General features: G+C 42.5%; 1 non-coding gene across 1 annotated transcript; it reads left to right on the top strand.

Annotated features, from left to right (window-relative positions):
• Window positions 1-13,217: 13,217 nt before the first annotated feature.
• On the top strand, window positions 13,218-13,289 carry trnad-guc. The gene has a single exon. It is a non-coding gene; the product is annotated as a tRNA-Asp (tRNA).
• Window positions 13,290-16,961: the final 3,672 nt, after the last annotated feature.

Raw genomic sequence — 16,961 nt, 5'->3', positions numbered from 1 at the left:
TTTGCTCTTAAGGAAAAATTTAAGGAATGCATTCACCTTGGTGGGATCGTCTCAATAGGGACCGTTTGGATGTGGCTTGTTTGCCAGGAACGACATGTGATAGTTACATCAGATAAATTAAAAATTGCATGACTTGTTCTAAAAACATGAATGATTACTATAATTTAATGACAAACTTTGTAATTTTATATTTACCCAAAAGTACAATCAAATTATTTTGCTTTTTGAAATGTGACTGGATCTTGTTGAATTAAACATTTTAATGTTCTGTGTTAATTTGCTTCAGTTTGGCTTGCTAAATGCGGATTCTGTATATTAGGCGAAATTTAGAAAAGTATTGTATGAAATTCCTTTGCAGCTTTATGTGAAAATGCTCGCAATTGAAGTCTACTTGTGGAGTCCTGTAGCTCAGTGGTTAGAGCGCTCGCTTTGCAAACAAGAGACCTGAGTTCAATTCCAGGCAGGGCGAAACCTTGGGCAAGTTTCCTTACTCCACACAGAGCCTAATAATAATCCCTCCAAAACCAAAAACAATAATAAATTGGTCATTTTCAATCTACGACTGTTTGTGGGACATTGCTGTGCGCAATTGGCTGCCGCGTTCGCCCACAAATATACAGTCAATTCACTTTACAGTGTGTTCTGTGAAACGCTTTGGGACGTCCTCCCGACGTGAAAAGCGTTATATCAAATGCAAGGATTATTATTATTATTATTACCATTGCTGTGCTCCAGAATCACCACAAGGTGTCATGATTTTCAAAGTTGTAGCATTTTGATACCTAACTTTCAGGTTTATTACACACCGTCAGTATAATACAGACTATAATGAAATACATATCCAGTTAACAAAACCTAATAGAAAATATATTACAGCAATATGAACAATGATATCAACAAATTAACATACAGAATGTTTGATTATTTTTGGTCAGCTGGGGTGCCTGACGTGGAAAACCATCATCGTGTTTAAGAGTATCCAAACCAAGTTGAGATTTCCATGCATTCTACCTACATATGGAAATCCCAGAGATAGTTTGATGGATTGCACACTCTCTGGAGGGATGCATCCTGCTTGCCTAATTCTGGAAAGTATTAGGCGTTGTTTGGCAAGAGCCAAGGGCCAGAGTGTGCGTTGGGGTACTGCTGGAGTCTAACCAGCTGAAAACACATAGCTTGCCATTGATAATGCTATCTGACAAGCTTCCCTGCTGCTTGTCTAGCTAGGACCACCCTACCCATTAGGGCTATGACTTGCAAAGTGAACAGGAGCTGAATGGGATGACTCCCTGCCCCAGTGACTGGTCTGTCCTTCCATGTCCCATTAATGAGCCAGGCTGGCTGTGCTGTCATCAGCAGTACCCAGGAATACTACGGACCTGCATAATTCAGGAACCAGACTATCGAGAATATTAGAAAGGCCTGGCTCGATTCCGACATTCCATTGCCAGGCATGTTACCTTGGAGCCAACAATTGGGACTGATGCCCCTTGCATCTTACAATCAATTCCCTCGATGTCTTCCCTTGGGTTGCGCAGAACCATGATTCTGCACTTGGAGGCACCTACCACCATGTCCCACCAGTTGGCCCAGTGTTCAAGATGGCAGGTGCTGTGCAGAAGGTTCCTAGGTGAGTCCGCCAGCAGTACAATATATGCAAACAGAAGTGCTGCAATCCTGTTAGAGAGGCCTGGAACAGATAAGAACATAAGAATTAGGAGCAGGAGTAGGCCATTCGGCCCCTCGAGCCTGCTCCGCCATTCAATAAGATCATAGCTGATCTTCAGATCCAACTCTAATTACCTGCCCTATCCCCATATCCCCTAATCCCTCTATTTTTTAAAAAGCTATCTGTCTCAGCCTTGAAGATGTTCAAGGACTGAGCATCTACAGCCTTCTGGGGTAGTGAATTCCATAAATTCACTACCCTCTGAGTGAAGAAATGTTTCCTCAATTCTGTTCTAAAAGGCTGACCCTTAATTTTAAGACTGTGGCCCCTGGTTATAGATTCTCCTACCAGGGGAAACAGACCCTCAGTGTCTACTTTATCCAGCCCTTTAAGAATCTTATATGTTTCGATAAGATCTCCCCTTATTCTTCTATACTCTAGAGAATTTAGCCCTAGTTTATTCAGCCTATCCTCATAGATCAGTCCCCTCATCCCAGGAACTAACCGAGTGAATCTACGCTGCACCCCCTCTAGGGCAAGTATGTCCTTTTTTAAATGAGGAGACCAAAACTGCACACAATACTCTAGGTGCGGTCTCACCAAGGCCCTATACAGTTGCAGCAAGACTTCCCTACTCTTGTACTCTAAACCTTTTGCAATGAACGCTAACATGCCGTTCGCCTGCTTAGTTGCTTGCTGCACCTGCAAACTAACTTTTTGAGACTGGTGTGTATGGACACCCAAATCGCTCTGAACACTAACACTATCTAATCTCTCCCCCTCCAGAAAATAATCTGTTTTTCTATTTTTTCTACCTAGGTGAATAACTTCACACTTCCCCACATTAAATTCCATCTGCCAGCTACTCGCCCACTCTCCTAGCCTATCTATATTCCGTTGCAATCTTTTTGCATCATCCTCAGAGCTTACTCTCCCACCTAGTTTAGTGTCATCCGCTTAGATGTACTACGTCCTTCCCCCTCAATGGCATCCAACGCGTCATTGATGAACACAATGAAAAGGAACACATGACAATGGGCAGCCTTGCCTTACCCCACTTTCCAGAGGGATGGACTCAATAAGTTCACTGTCAACTCTTACACAAATCTTGGAGCTGGAGTACACATTCTGGATAAAATCCAGGATTCTGCCATGTATTCCCAAAGCTTCCAGTTTTATCATGAAGGCCTCATGAGGCACTAGGTCTCAATGCCAGCGTACAGCTAACAAAGATGTCATGCTATTCTAATTATCATTGAAGCCTTTAAACTTCAAAATTTTGCTTTTCTTCCTCTCCGATACTCTGGAGGGCATCATTATGGCATCTGAGAATGAGCTATTAACCCAGGGGTTAACAATGATCTGTTGAATATAGTTGTCCTTAATTATGTATTATAATTACAAATCATTCTGTAATATTTTTCATTAGTTATGTCATTTTACAATAAATAGAAGCATGGCACATAATGATTTTCAATAGATAATCTCATTCACATTGATGCAGTAGAAGGTATGGTGTTAAGGTACTTTGTCATGATAAAGTACAAAGAGCTTCACTGTGTATCCCATTTTTGTCTTTACACTTAGAGCTGAAACTGTTTACAGTTAGGTGTCATGGAGCTTTGAGTTCCTCCAGTGAGGGAAATGCTTCTTCTAGACATGAGCTACGGTGAATTCTCTGTTGTCCATCGGCTAGAACAAGACCATGAGGAAGTAGTTAGGGGACCCATCACCAGCCAAGCAATTTGTGCGCTCTGACCCCGCTGCTTTGGTCACTTGGTGTTAAGAATCATTGTATATAAATTACAGGATTCTTCAGGTTTGCATCTTTGAACAATAAGAAACCATGGACCAGCTGCTAATGGTAACCATCATGTCAAAATCACTGTAACAAACAATTTCACAATGATGCATGAGCAAGTCTAAATCCAAACCACATTATTTGGAAAATAACTGCTGGAAGTTTAACTGATAGTTAACCAAAGCGGATTTTTATACATTATATATTTACTTAGGAGGCTCAAGGGAGTTATGATAAGACACAATAAAAATATAACTTGTTTCCTTAAATTACACTTACTCAAATGCAAGCATTACTATAATTTATGAGACAATAAGAAAGATAATATTTGAATCAAATACACTACAAATCATTTTGATAATGCTTGATTAGTGAAGTCCCGTAGCTCACTGGTTAGAGCACTCGCCTCGCAAACGAGAGACCGATTATCAGTCGATTGGCGAATCGCTTTTCTGGAAAAATTGGTCACTCAATCCACGACTGTTTGTGGGACACTGCTTTGCGCAATTGGCTGCCGTGTTTTGCCCACAAAATATACAGTCATTTCCCTTGCAGTATATTCTGTGAAACTCTTTGAGACATCTCGAAGATGTTATAAGGCACTATATCAAATGCAAGGATTATTATTACATGGACAGATCCAAGAAGGATTCATTAAGGACACATTTATAACTGATGAATAGAGTTTAAGGTAAGTTTATTTTGTTTATTCTGATTACTTTTATTTTCAAGGTATGTTCTCCAGCTTTGCTCTTTCTTATCTGCATTCTGACTCTGTTCTGACATTAGCTACCAGGAGGTGCATGGGGTGATTCAGATCTCTACTCAGTGCTGCCCCACAGTGATGTGACTATGAACATGAAACTATTCCTATCTCTCTGACTACAACACATAAGTTTGGAGTCTGCCCAGCATTTACATCTACATTATTCATCAGGCAAGTGGCCAACTATTGACACACTTAAGAGTTCTTAGCTGCCAGAGTTGATAATAATTGGGCACCACTGGCTAATTTGAATTTTCTTCAAGTACAGTAACTAAATTCCAAGATTGAAAAATGGATTTAGTATGGTACTCACCAGCAGAATTGATGGTTTTTAGTCTTGCCTCTACTGACTGTAGATTAAACAGAAGCAGGGTTGACACTGGAATCAAAAACAACCAGAAATCGTAGTTCCAGCAGGCTGATTGTCTTTAGCTCTCCTGCTCCCTGCACAGGGAGTCAAGCAATTTCAGACTTTTGGAAAAAAATCATTGCCTGTCCAAACCTACTTCTTGCAAAGGTCATGCACCAGTATTTTAAAAATAAAAAGAATTTGGGTTAGTTGGAGGATAATTGTTCGGTGCTGTCACTTTGCCTCTGTCCTCCCATGCACAGCACTCAAGGCTAATCAGGATGTTTAGAATATGCCTTCGGCGATCAGCAGCAACCATACATCTATGGAAGGGACAAGTCATGGATAATAATAATAATAATAATAATAATAATCCTTGCATTTGATATAGCGCTTTTCACGTCGGGAGGACGTCCCAAAGCGCTTCACAGAATATACTGTAAAGTGAATTGACTGTATATTTGTGGGCGAACGCGGCAGCCAATTGCGCACAGCAATGTCCCACAAACAGTCGTAGATTGAAAATGACCAATTTATTATTGTTTGGGGTTTTGGAGGGATTATTATTAGGCGTGTGGAGTAAGGAAACTTGCCCAAGGTTTCGCCCCCTGCCTGGAATTGAACCCAGGTGTCTTGCTTGCAAAGCAAGTGCTCTAACCACTGAGCCACAGGACTCCTGTGGAAGGCATTTCACTCCTACCCCCATTAGAGGAACAGCTCCAGTACTCATGTTACACACTGAGATTGATGCAGATGTCTTGTTTTGAGGACCTCGGCTGAAATTCTCAAACCTAACAAAACAATGGAATAACCCTGCAGTCCCATTGCTACAATCGAGGCTTACCAACAATGGGAAATTGCCCACCAGTGAGGTGATAATCTTTCCAACTGTCAGCAGATGTTACCTGTAGAAACCTATAGTTACTATGTTCACACGTCTCAAAGTACTTGACAGGATTTACTGTAGATTGCAGTAACTGAATTGTGTAGGCAACCATCATGTCCATTTTCTTCCCTATCATTCAGCGTTTTGAAACACATTTGTCATTTATTATCAATATCATCTGAAGTGGAATCACACATGGAATTGAACTATAATATCCATCCTCATTTTTACATTTTCTCAGCAAGGTTTTCAATTTGATTCATAGTGTGTGCTACCTCTGTATTTATATATTTTGGGTGAGACACCTAGTTGACATATCATTGATTGGCAAGTACTATAGATCATTGAGCTCCAACACTACAGTAGACATCACTTATCTACCTGGTAGAACAGAGGACTTTTACCCCTGCAATTGTGCACTGGGAACCACCTGGATTGGAGCTAATTGTGCAAAACACTTAAAATACACTGATAACCAAGGTAATGGTGATAGGGCTTTTTATGTTGTTGGGACGGAAACATACTTCTGCATTTTCGTTCATTAGCCCCCTTGTCCCTCCCCTCCACCCAGTTCTGAGGCCAATAGTTTTTGGAACAGTTCCTAATTGGGAAGGTTCATTCTTGGCTGCAACATCATTGAGCTTGGGTTTTCCAACATTCACTTTCTCCAGGCTCAGCAGCACTGCTATTTGCTTTATAAATGTACTGCAGCTTATTGCAATGTTCATAATTTAAATAGTACACTATACAGTATGTAAAGTTTGTAACGTTATTTACCTCAGACAATTTGAAATTTATTGGTCAAAAACAGCCCTGGATATCAAGGAACCTACCATGTTTCGCCCACAAAATACACAGTCAATTCACTTTACAGTATATTCTCTAAAGCACTTTGAGACATCTCAGTGATATGATAAGGTGCTACATCAAATGCAAGTATTATTATTATGATTATACTCCAAGACAATGAATGCATAGAACTTTTTTGGTGCCCATTTAATATCTATCAAACTGCTTAATTTTATTTAAAAGTTGTTTTTTTGTTGGTTTTCATGTTGCTGTATCTTTGTTGTTCTTTAGTACTCTTTCATTCTCGGTGATTTGGAAAGTGGAAATATTCCCACTAGTGCAGAAGGAAATTTTCTCCTGGGTTTGAGTTGTGGCACTGCTACTGTTGTGATACAGTTAGCTGTGCTTGTTGCTGTCACTAGTTTCAAAAAACATGTTCCATTTTCCAACAGAAATCCTTCACAAAAAGAAGTCACATTCGTTTCCCCCCCTTACCTCTTGGCCCCAACCAAATGTAGGTAAACAAGCAGATACATAATTACATAATACGCTGTTCTTTGGCATCTTTGACTATTTACCAAACATGACATTTGAGTATTGCAATGTAGAAACACTTGAAGGTCAATGTGTACACAAAATACTGCAACTTTACTTTGGAGTCATATCTTTATTTCACGGTCACACAGTCTCCTGCCTATAAAAGGACTTGCCTAATAGAAGTGCACCTGCTACATTGGATGGGTTGGAACAGGTGAGCTGACCGTTTATTCCTGGGCTTTACTTGGGTTTTGCTGACTCAGGATTCACAGTTTCCCACTAAAAAGGATACTCTATTTGGTTCATAGATGTAGTGGAGTCCTGTAGCTCAGTGGTCAGAGCACTTGTCTCGCAAGCGAGAGACCTGGGTTCGATTCCCTGCAGAGTGAAATGTTGGGTATGTTTTCTTGCTCCACACGCCTCTGTTTACCTAGCAATAAGTAGGAACCCAGTTGTTGGTCGATTGGTGGAAGGCTTTTCCGGGGGTAATAGTTCCTTCAAAAAAATAGTAATAAATTGGTCACTTCAATCCGTGACTGTTGTGGGACACTGCTGTGCGCAATTGGCTGCCACATTTCGCCCCCAAATACACAGTCAATTCACTTTACAGTATATCCTGTGAAGCTCTTTGAGACATCTCGAAGACGTGATAAGGCACTGTATCAAATGCAAGGTTTATTATTATTATTTAATTCTTATCAGTACCCGGGGGCTGTGGTGAATACCAACTTTTGCTTGGACACTGTCCTGAAGGATTGCGCAGAGAAGGGGCAAAGGTTGTGCTCGTCTCTCTTCAAGGACAGCAAAGTCTCGTGCAGGTCAAACTTGCAACATATAAATCATGTGTGCAAATAGTCCTGCATTATGGACCTGAGCTCCTAGCGATGCAGTGGAGGGACTTCCTCTGGCCCATTTGCAACGTCTAGGATCAAGCAGGAATTTTGAAAAGCATGCAAAGTGGCTGCAGAGAGGCAGGGCTCTGGCCTACACTAACCTGTTGCTGAGCATCCTAGAAGTGGAGTCAGCTATTGCCCCCCACTCCCTGTCAATGTAGCTGGTGCTGAGTAAGCCTGGTATGCAGCATTGGATTTGGATCTCGAGAACTTCAAGGCTGCCTGGCATGTCGCAGGCTGTCCTGTAAAGGTTCTTCCACCACACTTAAAGCAGATGTGTGTCAGATAGCTGATGTGGAAACTCTGAGCCTTGGAGCAACAGCTGCTGGAATGCGTTACCTGGAGTCCAAGTTCATGAATATGTGTTCGTACATCCGGTGCTTGGAATCTACCTTGTGTGCAGGAAGATGGTGGCAATGCTCTCACGCATTTGATACTGAACTGTGTTGCCCACCAGGAAGCTCATATCTACCACCTAGTGAGAGCTCAAACCCGTGCTTGTTGGATGTCAAATAACCAACTCGTGACTATCCTTCGTGGGAGGGAGATAAATCCTTGCATTTGATATAGTGCCTTTCACCTTGTTGAGTTGTCGCAAAGCTCCTGTTAACCCTGCAAAGCCCTAACGAATAGGATGATCATAACTGGACAAACAGTGGGCAAGCTTGCCAGACATTGCTTCCAATGGGCAAATTATGCAGTTTTAGTTAGTTAGACTCCAGCAGTACCCCAACACACATGCTGGGAGCCAATTCTTGGCTCTTGCCAATCTGTGCATAATACTCTCCAGGGAGAGCGTGTGCATTCCATTCCAATAACATCTCTGGAATTTCCATGTGGAGGAGGGATGCACGGAACTCTCAGTTTTGTTTGGATACTCTTAAGCGTGGTGATAGGTTTCTGCATGTTTCAGATACCCGGCTGACCAAATAAAGGACACTTCATGCATGTCACACTGACCTGAGATTGCTATTTGTGCTACAGTATTCTGATTTGAGGACTTCTTCAACCCATTTGCCAGTCTGCATCCTAGGAAAGAGCCACAGAGGCCGAACGAGTACGTAAAGCCACTCTGTATGCATTCACACCAGATAATAGTTGGAACAATAATAATGCCTCTTCCACCACTGACTCAAGCTGTTTCGCTTCCAGCTTGGTTCTGGTATTTCTCACTTATTCCCATGGTAACTGACTAGGTCTGGCCTTTCTCACACTCTCTCTCTCTTTCGCTCTCTCACCATCTGAGGGCCTATGTTGGAGGCTGTGGAAGAAATTAAGGTTATTTTACATGACATGAGATGGAAACTTTTACTATAACAAATATCTGTAAATGTTTGAACCTCCACTTTGTATTACAATTTCTCATTCATTGTTATTAAACAAACAGAAAAGGTAAATAAATGGATTTGATAAAGACTTGCAGGACAATAACTTAAAAAGTATTGGGAAGCCCAATTGTATGAGATTCAAGCAGAAAGTTCCAGTTGGGGAACTAATACCAGCACAGAAACAATCAGCCAACGTGCTTATTTCTGTCTAAATATACTACCGAATGATAAAATCATACTGACTCTAGTATTAATTCTGTCATAATATCATAGAATCATACTGTATGTAGAAGGGGACAATTCTGAACAATAATACCACATGAGCTCTGAGAGATGGAGGGAAAGAACTTGAAATTTTATAGCACCTCATTAAGTCATCGCATCTTAAAGTGCTTCAGAGATAATTAATTACAGGCAAGTGTGGTGACTGTTTATGAAGGCAAATGTGAGAACCAACAAGTGGGGTGAGGGCAAGAGTAGGCAATATTCTGGAGGTGTAACAATAATGATCAACTATCTGAGGTTTCTAACTTCCCGCTCCTGAAACTGAATTTTTCTATGAACAGCAGCAAATTGTATTTATATAGTGCCTTTCACATCAGGAGGATGTCCCAAGGTGCTATAAATATATTCAGAACACCAGGCACTAGATTTATTTCATAATGATTAAAGGGAAAGAGCAAGAGTTTGGGATTAAGATGGATGGCTTCTTGGAGACGAACACCAATATGAGAAAATCAATATGAGAAATATGAGATCAACGGCAAGCTGTGCGGTTTTAGCTTGTTAGACTCCCAGAGTCAAGCCTTGGCTCTTGCCAACCTGTGCCTAATACTTTCCGGAATTAGGTAAGCAGGTGCGTCCATCCACGAAGAGAGTGCGCACCCGATTCCAACAATCTATCTCTGGAATTTCCACGTGTAGGTGGGATGCATGGAATTCTCAGTATAGTTTGGATACTCTTAAGCATGATGATGAGTTTCTGCATGTGTCAGACATCCGGCTGACCAAAAAAAGGGAATATACAAAAGCTTTCATTAGTGAGGTCCAATTTGTGATATTCACAAAAGGTGTGGAAAGTGCTAATTGTAACATTTTATCATCTATTTTGCCAATTAAATGGATGTCCTGTTTTGCCTGTTCTGTGCTGTAACATTGCATGATTCTGTACATCAGTACGTTCAGAGCTTAATCTTTGCCATAATGTAATAATAATAATATAATAATCTTTCCATTTGATGTAGCACCTTTCACATTGGGAGGATGCCTCAAAGTGCCTCTCAAGACAGACTACAAATTGTATTTTGTAGGTGAACGTTCAACATTCCACAGGTAGACTGGTGTCCTTGTCACTCTTATAAGTTTAAATTGTATCTTTAATGATACGTCACCAGTGTGGAACCCCATAGTTGGAAGGCTGTGCCACTGCCGTTAAGGTAACCAACATTGCATTTCTCACAATCAGAACTAAGTGAAAGGTTCAGAAAGACTTGAGGCAGTGAATCAAAATGTGGAAACAGTGGAAAAAGCAGAAATAAAACGGACACCAAATTTGTCAAGTATCATTTTTATGAAGATGAAGATCTACGTTGGGATGCATTTCATTACATTTGCTGCTGAACACATTCTATAATTCCCCATGTCTACAGATTCATTCAATTTTGGACGTGTATTGAACTACTTGGAATTTAACAGCCCATACTGGTAGTCAACTTGGAATAGTGCAACACAGTCCTCCTTGAACTGTTAAACTGTTAAACTTTAACTGTTTAACATAGGCTTGTGCTTATTCGAACTTAAAAGAGCTCTGAAACCTGTTGGGATGCATTTCATTACATTTACTGCATGAACACATTCTATAATTCCCCATATCTACAGATTCATTCATCTTTGGCTGTGGGTTGAAATTGCTTGGAATTTAGCAGCTCATACTGTTAGTCATCTTGGAATGGTGCAACACCATTCTTCTTGAACTGTGAAAACAACACATCAGGAACAGTTGATTTCTGCACTAAAAAATTAGTCAAAGTGCCGGAGACTTTGTATTTCCACTCTCACCGTTTGACACTTGCCAGGATGTAATTATGGCCTTAGACCAAATAATCAGAGCGTTTCTGTACGAATTGTTCAACATGCAGATATGACAATCATGAACTTATTCATAAACAATAATCATGATATATGACTATAAAAGCTACTGGGGAAATGTTTCTGGCCACTGAGATCCCAACATTGGCAAGAATATAGCAACAGCTCTTCTTGATTATTAACAATGGTAGGATTGGAGTGCAGGAACCACGGATGAGAGGATTAACAAGGGGAGAGGCAATGAATACCTGGGCAGGCCCATGGATCAAGGGATCGATAGTTAACCTAGTTACAGAGAAAACATCTCCATTCATTTGACACTATGTTGAGAGTAATTTACGTTTTATAATTATTATAAATTCAATGCTGAGGAAAAGATTGTTGTATTTTATTTCTTTTAAAATAAATTTCAAACAAGATAGACTGAATTTTGGCTGTGCAATTAAAGACATTAAAGTGATTATTTTATAATTAAAATACGAAAGAACTATTTAGCTGATATAAAATGCAAATTTCTTTTACAGATCATTAATTCTATTTCAATTGAATCATTCATGTAGGTACCAGCTGCCTTGTGATTAAGGAGACTATAATAATCCTTGAATTTGGAATGGCAAGTTTCACATTGGAAGGATATCTTAAAGCATTTCACTGGATATACTGTGAAATATCATATGTATTTTGTAGGCAGATGCAACACCCAATTTTGCACACAGCCATGAATTTTAGTTGGGGGATTGCTGGCTAGGATACCAAGATATTCTACACCCACTGCATCCTCTCCCTCCACCCATAGTTATTTCACAGAGAAATGTTTCTCTTGTGATTATTCTAGCTAATATCCTTTCCTCATCTAAATCAACCTCAGAGAATTCAAATTTACTCAGTGTTGTTTGCAGGATGTTGCTGGTGCAAATTAACTGCCTCTTTATAACCAAGTTCACTTAATTTCTAACTGCTCATTCTGTAAAGTGCTTCAACTTTTCTGTTACATTAAAGGTGATAACAGTGAGTTCATAGTCCAGGCTGATGCTCCAATGCAGCAGTTGGGGGGAGTGTTGCATTGTCAGAGGTGCCATCCTTCAGATAAGAGTTGAACCGAAGGTGTTCGCTGGATGTACAAATGGACGTTAAAGATCCCATGGCACTATTTGAAATGAGAAGGGAGTTTTTTCCTGTGTCCTGGCCAACAATCCTCCAGATAAAAATGTGGCCATTCACTCCACTGCTGTTTGTGGACAATTTGGGGGTGCATATTGGCTGCACTTTACAGAAATTTCTGCGAAGTGCTTTGAGACCTTTTGACATGATGAGGTTCTGTATCAAATGCTACGATTATATATTTTTACTCTGCATACCCGGATGACGTATTGAGTTACTAATTATTTGAATGCATTACTTATGCTGTACGGCAAAACCACACAGTGTATTACAGATTTCAAGCTGCACATGTTGCTTTGACCCATAGAATGATTAAGTTGATTGGAATAAAGATTGTTAAACCCTTAAGTACCAGCAAGTCTAACTTCACTCGACTGTTCTCAGTCATCCATGAATGAGCTGTATGAAAACATCCTCATGCCTTTGATTTCTTCAACTGTGTCTATAGAACTAGACCAAACCATCAGTTATATAAACTATTAAATGCCTTCCAGAAGCAAAAGCCAGTAATCTAATGAAGGAAGGTTTGCCGCCTGACTCAGTCATTGGAACCACCACCGTGCCAAGAGTAGTGCTGATATTATTTGTGCAATACTCAATGGTCCATCATTATAATATAGAGCAATTTAAAACAAGGTCCATTTAACCTGAATACCATTCAGAGTAAATTGCTTTCAATCCAGACAGCGGATAAACAGGGCTCGTCACATATTTCTTATTGAATACCTCCATTGTTGCTCTTGTCCATGAACAATAGAGATGTGTATGACTGCTTACATTTGCAGCCAGAAGAAACAACTTACATTTCTGTAGCATCTTTCACTTAAAAAGAAAGTTTCGAAGCACTTCATAAAATGGGAATAATTTGAAACAAAGTGACTGCTATTACGTAGGCATCAAAACGGTCCTGAATGTTCATTTTAATTGCTTAAAATTAAAATGAATCGTGGAGTCCTGTAGCTCAATGGTTAGAGCACTCGTCTGTCAAGCGAGAGACCTGGGTTCGATTCCCGGCAGGGCGAAACCTTGGGCAAGTTTCCTTACTCCACACGCCTGATAATAATCCCGCAAGAAAAAAATAATAAACTGGTTATTTCAATCCACGACTGTTTGTGGGACACTGTTGTGCGCAATTTGGCTGCCGCATTTCGCCCACAAATATACAGTCAATTCATTTTACAGTATATTCTGTGAAGCGTTTTGAGACGTCTAAAAGACGTGAAAAGCGCTTTATCAAATGCAAGGATTATTATTATTATTAAAGGGACATCACTGCCTTGTAAACAAATTGATATTGACACAAGCTTGCTAAACCTGTGCATGTGGTGGTAAAGAGTGTAAGGGGTCATGATAAGGCCCAATAGAAAATTGCGGAAATATTTGGTAAAAATTACTGAGAAATTTGATAAATTTTGCGGCCAATTGCAGAGGGTTGATTAGCGCCTATTGAGAGGTGCATTTTATGAAACAACCCGGATTAAAACTACAGGCATATATTTCCTGAAAATGTAGTTGTTTAAAATACTAAAATTGTAAATTTGAATAGTGCAGCACTTACCAAGAATTAGTCGCAGGAGCTCAGTTTAGGTCGGGAGTCGAGCAAACAGACAGTGGGAGGCAGCTGGTATTTCTATCGTGGTTCACTCACTAGGGTGCAAAGCTGATTTCTTGCTCGTGCCGCTTCTGCAATCCCAACACTCCCCGCGCCGCACAGGCACAACCGGAGGCACTCTGCCCACAGTATCAGTGTCGAGCAATCAGTGCACAGAGGCTCTGGCCTCGCACACTGTGTATATAAGTTTGTAGGGAGGAGGACATTTGTAGGGAGGAGGATATTTGTAGGGAGGAGGATGTTTGTAGGGAAGAGGGCGCTTGTAGAGAGGAAGGCATTTGTAGTGGAGGAGGGCGTTTGTAATAGAGGAGGGCATTTGTAGGGAGGAGGGCGTTTGTAGGGAGAAGGGTGTTTGTAGGGAGGAGGGCGTTTGTAGGGAGGAGGGCGTTTGTAGGGAGGAGGGTGTTTGTAGGGAGGAGGATGTTTGTAGGGAAGAGGGCGCTTGCAGAGAGGAAGGCATTTGTAGTGGAGGAGGGCGTTTGTAATAGAGGAGGGCATTTGTAGGGAGGAGGGCGTTTGTAGGGAGAAGGGTGTTTGTAGGGAGGAGGGCGTTTGTAGGGAGGAGGGCGTTTGTAATGGAGGAGGGTGTTTGTAGTGGAGGAGGGCGTTCGTAGGGAGAAGGGCGTTTGTAGTGGAAGAGGGTGTTTGTAGGGAGGAGGGCGTTTGTAGGGAGGAGGGCGTTTGTAGGGAGGAGGGCGTTTGTAATGGAGGAGGGCATTTGTAATGAAGGAGGGCGTTTGTAGTGAGGAGGGCGTTTGTAGTGGAGGAGGGCGTTTGTAGGGAAGAGGGCGTTTGTAGGGAGGAGGATGTTTGTAGGGAGGAGGGCGGTTGTAGGGAGGAGGGCGTTTGTAAGGGAGGAGGGTGTTTGTAGTGGAGGAGGACGTTCGTAGGGAGAAGGGCGTTTGTATTGGAAGAGGGTGTTTGTAGGGAGGAGGGCGTTTGTAGGGAGGAGGGCGTTTGTAATGGAGGAGGGCATTTGTAATGAAGGAGGGCGTTTGTAGGCAAAAGGGTGTTTGTAGGGAGGAGGGCGTTTGTAGGGAGGAGGGCGTTTGTAGGGAGGAGGGTGTTTGTAGGGAGGAGGATGTTTGTAGGGAAGAGGGCGCTTGTAGAGAGGAAGGCATTTGTAGTGGAGGAGGGCGTTTGTAATAGAGGAGGGCATTTGTAGGGAGGAGGGCGTTTGTAGGGAAGAGGGCGTTTGTAGGGAGGAGGGCGTTTGTAATGGAGGAGGGTGTTTGTAGTGGAGGAGGGCGTTTGTAGGGAGAAGGGCGTTTGTAGTGGAAGAGGGTGTTTGTAGGGAGGAGGGCGTTTGTAGGGAGGAGGGCATTTGTAATGGAGGAGGGCGTTTGTAGGGAAGAGGGCGTTTGTAGGGAGGAGGGTGTTTGTAGGGAGGAGGGCGTTTGTAATGGAGCAGGGTGTTTGTAATGGAGGAGGGCGTTTGTAGGGAGAAGGGCATTTGTAGTGGAAGAGGGTGCTTGTAGTGGAAGAGGGTGTTTGTAGGGAGGAGGGTGTTTGTAATGGAGGAGGGCGTTTGTAGGGAGGAGGGTGTTTGTAGTGGGGGAGGGTGTTTGTAGGGAAGAGGGCGTTTGTAAGGAAGAGGGCTTTTGTAGGGAGGAGGACGTTTGTAATGGAGGAGGGCATTTGTAATGAAGGAGGGCGTTTGTAGTGAGGAGGGCGTTTGTAGTGAGGAGGGCGTTTGTAGTGGAGGAGGGCGTTTGTAGGGAAGAGGGCGTTTGTAGAGAGGAGGACGTTTGTAGGGAGGAGGGCGGTTGTAGGGAGGAGGGCGTTTGTAATGGAGGAGGGTGTTTGTAGTGGAGGAGGGCGTTCGTAGGGAGAAGGGCGTTTGTAGTGGAAGAGGGTGTTTGTAGGGAGGAGAGCGTTTGTAGGGAGGAGGGCGTTTGTAATGGAGGAGGGCATTTGTAATGAAGGAGGGCGTTTGTAGGCAGAAGGGTGTTTGTAGGGAGGAGGGCGTTTGTAGGGAGGAGGGCGTTTGTAGGGAGGAGGGTGTTTGTAGGGAGGAGGATGTTTGTAGGGAGGAGGGCGTTTGTAATGGAGGAGGGCATTTGTAATGAAGGAGGGCGTTTGTAGGCAGAAGGGTGTTTGTAGGGAGGAGGGCGTTTGTAGGAGGAGGCGTTTGTAGGGAGGAGGGTATTTGTAGGGAGGAGGATGTTTGTAGGGAAGGGGCTTGTAGAGAGGAGGCATTTGTAGTGGAGGAGGGCGTTTGTAATAGAGGAGGGCATTTGTAGGGAGAAGGGTGTTTGTAGGGAAGAGGGCGTTTGTAGGGAGGAGGGCGTTTGTAATGGAGGAGGGTGTTTGTAGTGGAGGAGGGCGTTCATAGGGAGAAGGGCGTTTGTAGTGGAAGAGGGTGTTTGTAGGGAGGAGGGCGTTTGTAGGGAGGAGGGCGTTTGTAATGGAGGAGGGCATTTGTAATGAAGGAGGGCGTTTGTAGTGAGGAGGGCGTTTGTAGTGGAGGAGGGCGTTTGTAGGGAAGAGGGCGTTTGTAGGGAGGAGGGTGTTTGTAATGGAGGAGGGCGTTTGTAGGGAGGAGGGTGTTTGTAGGGCGGAGGATGTTTGTAGGGAAGAGGGCGTTTGTAATAGAGGAGGGCATTTGTAGGGAGGAGGGCGTTTGTAGGGAGGAGGGTGTTTGTAGGGAGGAAGGCGTTTGTAGTGGAGAGAGGCATTTGTAGGGCGGAGGACGTTTGTAGAGAGGAGGGCGTTTGTAGCGGATTCTGTGGAAAATGTGCAGCCACACTTTTCTATTGGCTCAGCTGGCTCCTTCCAAGTCTGAAGAGTGCTAGCCTGCTCATAGCTCTTTGCTCTAATACTAGGAATCATCTTCTTTGCTTTCCTCTACAATGCTTCTAACAACTTGGCCACACGGCAAGCAGAACTGTATGCAATTCTCTAGATTGGCCTGGCCAAAGCACTGTAAAACACTGTATAATTTACAGGCAGACTGGGCAGCATGTAAGATAGAGAAATGGACACATTTTGTCCCCAAACATATTGTGAAAAATTAAATCCATTAAATACCAACTTAACTCTCAAAGAGTGTGCAATGTGCAGTGTGGGAATGTGCAGTGCG

The sequence above is a fragment of the Callorhinchus milii genome, unplaced genomic scaffold, assembly GCF_018977255.1.
Source record: "Callorhinchus milii isolate IMCB2004 unplaced genomic scaffold, IMCB_Cmil_1.0 Scaffold2, whole genome shotgun sequence".
Taxonomy (NCBI): Eukaryota; Metazoa; Chordata; class Chondrichthyes; order Chimaeriformes; family Callorhinchidae; genus Callorhinchus; species Callorhinchus milii.
The sequence above is the reverse complement of the archived record's forward strand: the minus strand, read 5'-3'. Positions and strand labels throughout refer to the sequence as shown.